The sequence below is a fragment of the Anomaloglossus baeobatrachus genome, unplaced genomic scaffold (assembly GCF_048569485.1).
Source record: "Anomaloglossus baeobatrachus isolate aAnoBae1 unplaced genomic scaffold, aAnoBae1.hap1 Scaffold_2571, whole genome shotgun sequence".
NCBI classification, from domain to species: Eukaryota; Metazoa; Chordata; class Amphibia; order Anura; family Aromobatidae; genus Anomaloglossus; species Anomaloglossus baeobatrachus.
The window spans coordinates 71,507-74,952 of record NW_027442130.1 but is presented as its reverse complement, the minus strand read 5'-3'; the positions used below and the strand labels follow the sequence as shown (position 1 = coordinate 74,952).

Sequence of the window (3,446 nt, the reverse complement as noted above, 5' to 3'; positions counted from 1 at the left end):
ACTATGTACTAATTACGTGTTTATATGGTTTTGTAACCCTTTATGATCTTAGATAACTTTATCCTTGATAAAGACCTAAAAACAAGGTCGAAACGTTGGATGAATTATCCTTTTGCACAAATAAAGAATTTTCAGCATTCCAAGAGTTCTTTTCTTACGTTATTGATCACTATAGTGTGCCAGAGCTATTTCTATTGAATTGACTCTTATTTTTTCTGAGCACCTGCTATATACACAGTGACCCAGACATATTCAAGTTTCATTCAGAAGGCATAGGGAAGCCTTAGCAGCTGAGCCTATATCTTGGCTTGTGAGCATTAGAACAGGCCGGCGATTACAGGGTAACATGAAAAATGTCCAGCTTGCATTATGACTAGAACATGACAATATCCTTTTAAGTACTAACCTATGATGCGTTCCTAAGCAGTTGATGTTATATGTTCTACATTTCATTTTCTGCATACTTTACAAGTAGTAGAATTTGCTTTGATATAGGCAACTGGATTTTCACAATGAAAAGGCAAAGGATAACGCCCGAAAAAGACGCCATACATTATGTCAGTGCCATCACTGACAAACCTGGATTGACCATGAAATACATCAATCCCCTTAAAGGTGAGTTAAAACAAGTTTTAACTAAATTGCCTTAATATTGTCATGCATTAGAATGACTGTCTTAGGTAATGATAAATATTTTCTACAGGAAGAGGAGTGTTTGCTGAAACTGAAATCGAAAAAGGGAGTTTTGTTGCAGAATATCGAGGCGAGCTCACGTATGCACTTACGATGGTAGACAACTACTCGAGATTTATGGTTGTGGTACAAGTCAAAGATCTAATGGCCCATACTGCAGCGAAGGTCTTCCAAGCACACTTATGCAGACCTCATGGCTACTCAGAGAGAGTCCTCACAGATCAAGGCACAGCCTTTGAAGCGGAAATCTTCAAGGACTTCTGCAGCTTTTACCGATGCAGGAAGATGCGCACTACACCCTACCATGCTCAAACCAATGGTTATCAACCTGCTCAGGACTTTACCCCATATTCCAGATGTGGCCTTACAAGTGATTTATAGAGGGGTAACAATACGTTGGGATCACCGGATCTAATCTCCCTTTTTATACACCCTAAAATCTTGTTTGCTTTAGAATAAACAATAACATCATAAAGGTATAGCAGTACCGTTTCAAAGTTTCGGTGTCCCAAGCAGCATTCCATCAGCCTCTGGAAGGTTCCTGGCAAATTGCACAGCTCGAAGGGCATGCTTTTGAACTCGCAGAGACCCATCGGGGTGGCAAAGGCGGTCTTCTCCCGGTCTGCCTCAGCAACGGACACTTGCCAATAGCGACTAGTGAGATCAAGGGTAGAAAAATAATTTGCAGTTCTCAATGCAGCTAGCTATTCCTCAATACAGGGGAGTGGTGCTGTCCTTCTTCTTTAACAGGACCAACGGAGCTGCCCAGAGGCTACAACTGTCACGGATAACCCCAGCCTCCTTCATGTTGCTCAACATGTCCTTGGTACACTGGTAATGTGCAGGTAGTTTTGGCTTATATCTCTCTTTGATGGGTGGGTGTGCACTTGTGGGGATGTAGTGTTTGACCCCTTTTATTCTTCAAAAGTCTAGCGGATGTTTGCTGAAGACTTGCTCGTATTCTTGCACTAGCCTGTAGACCCCCTTCTTGTGATGTGAAGGTGTGGAGTCAGTGCCTACGTGTAATTCCTTACACCACTCCTCTGGCTGACTTGGTGAGCTGTCACTGAATGGGTGGGCTGAAGCAATGGTGGATGCTGCTGTTTGGATAGCATGTGTATCTACTGAGAACAGCTTATCAATGGTGGCAAATCGGAGCAGCTTAATCTCTTGCTCTCCGCAGTTCAACACTCTCATGGGCACTCTTCCCTTCCATATTAATGAATAAAACTATGATGTAAATAGCATATAGATACCCCACAAATGCAGATAAAAGTAGGTTATGGGAAAAGGGGGAAGAGAGAAACAGGAAAATAGTGGAATAAAGTATACCTTCCAGGTGGGAGAGGAAATGGCAGCACAGCCAGTGGAGGTGAAGCAAGGGGAGCCTGCAACTAAAGAGTTGAGAGCGTTATCACATGGTGACTGAGCCTGATTGTAACGGGAGCATAGAGGTGCCGATCCTGTCTTACCTGCGTTGGTGTAGAAGTGGGTGTCCTGTGGTGGAGTCAGCTATGTGCAGTGGTGGCCGTGGGTTCTTTTATGTGCGACCGTAGTAATAGCTGCGCCCACTTCCTGTATGGGAGTGGAATGCAGTGAGGGTAATGGAACGCACGCCTGCGCATTTGTGTTTAACGTCGCGCATGTGCAGAACGGAGAAAAGGCTGCGCTCACTTCCTAATGAAAGGGAGTGAGACGCATCTGGGAAGAGAAGGGAAAAGATTAGGGTTTGGGGATGATGAAAGAGCTTTCTACGGGCAAGGATGGCAAAGGGTGGCAGTGACGGAAAGTCAGGCAGCCTGTCCTGTCCTGTCCTGTCCGTCCGTCTTTTTGTATCATGAATTGGAAAGACTGCAAGGGGGAGGGGAGGTGCTTGTGTCCAAAAGGAGGAGTTATTCAGATTCATTGCAGTGGGCGGCGGCTGCAAAAAGCACCATTCTTCTTGTTTTTGCTCTGCAAAACAGCCTTTTCAAGGGTTGGCTTGGGTGACAAAATGTCTTCTGTAGGCGTGGGTTTGTCTCCCTCTCCCTAAGATGTGTCCGGTATAGGCCAGGGTGCCACTCAAGGCCGTAACCAATTCGGGTTATAGCTTCTCGGCCTTTTGGCTAAGATCAAGTGTAGTTTCGGAGGACGCTACCTTGGTCGGTACTGGAAGGTGCCTGGGATTGCACGTCTGCCGGCCTTGAGGAAGTGTGTGCGCCTTCTGGTGACACATAGCCCTCTTGTGCCTGGACGGTTCCCAGGCAACGGGAGGTGATCACCTTTGTTATTTTGAAGTCCTACTGATAAACAGAAAAAAAAAAAAATTAAATCTGTTCTTATCAGTTTAATATCTGATACGTCCCCTCTCTGGGGACCATATATTAAATGGATTTTTAGAACAAGGAGATGGAAAAAATCTTGCTCTGTCCACTGCACGCATTGACCTGGTATTGCAGTACCTCCAGGACCGGTGCACCCCTTCTTAACCCAGTTTCCAAAAGCAGAACTCAATTCACCTGATTCAAATGAGCCCCATTAGTGAATTGAAAGAAAGCAAAAACTTTATATGCACCTCAATTTGGCCAATTCACTTTTCACACTTTCACCCTTTTTTTATCTTTCACACCTTTTACTTGCTTTATTGATGCAAAAAGCTGTGCCAAATAGCAAACTCATCTCCACTCAACTTGACCAACTCTGCTATGTCCCGTGCAGTATCTTATTCTCAGTCTTATCTAGATCATTTGCAATTGAATAGAATAGATCCCTTT

At 44.4% G+C, this 3,446-nt stretch overlaps 1 pseudogene; it reads left to right on the top strand.

Moving 5' to 3' along the window:
* The first annotated feature begins 2,949 nt into the window (after positions 1-2,949).
* LOC142263291 (U2 spliceosomal RNA) lies at positions 2,950-3,156 on the top strand (annotated as a pseudogene).
* The last annotated feature ends 290 nt before the right edge of the window (positions 3,157-3,446 follow it).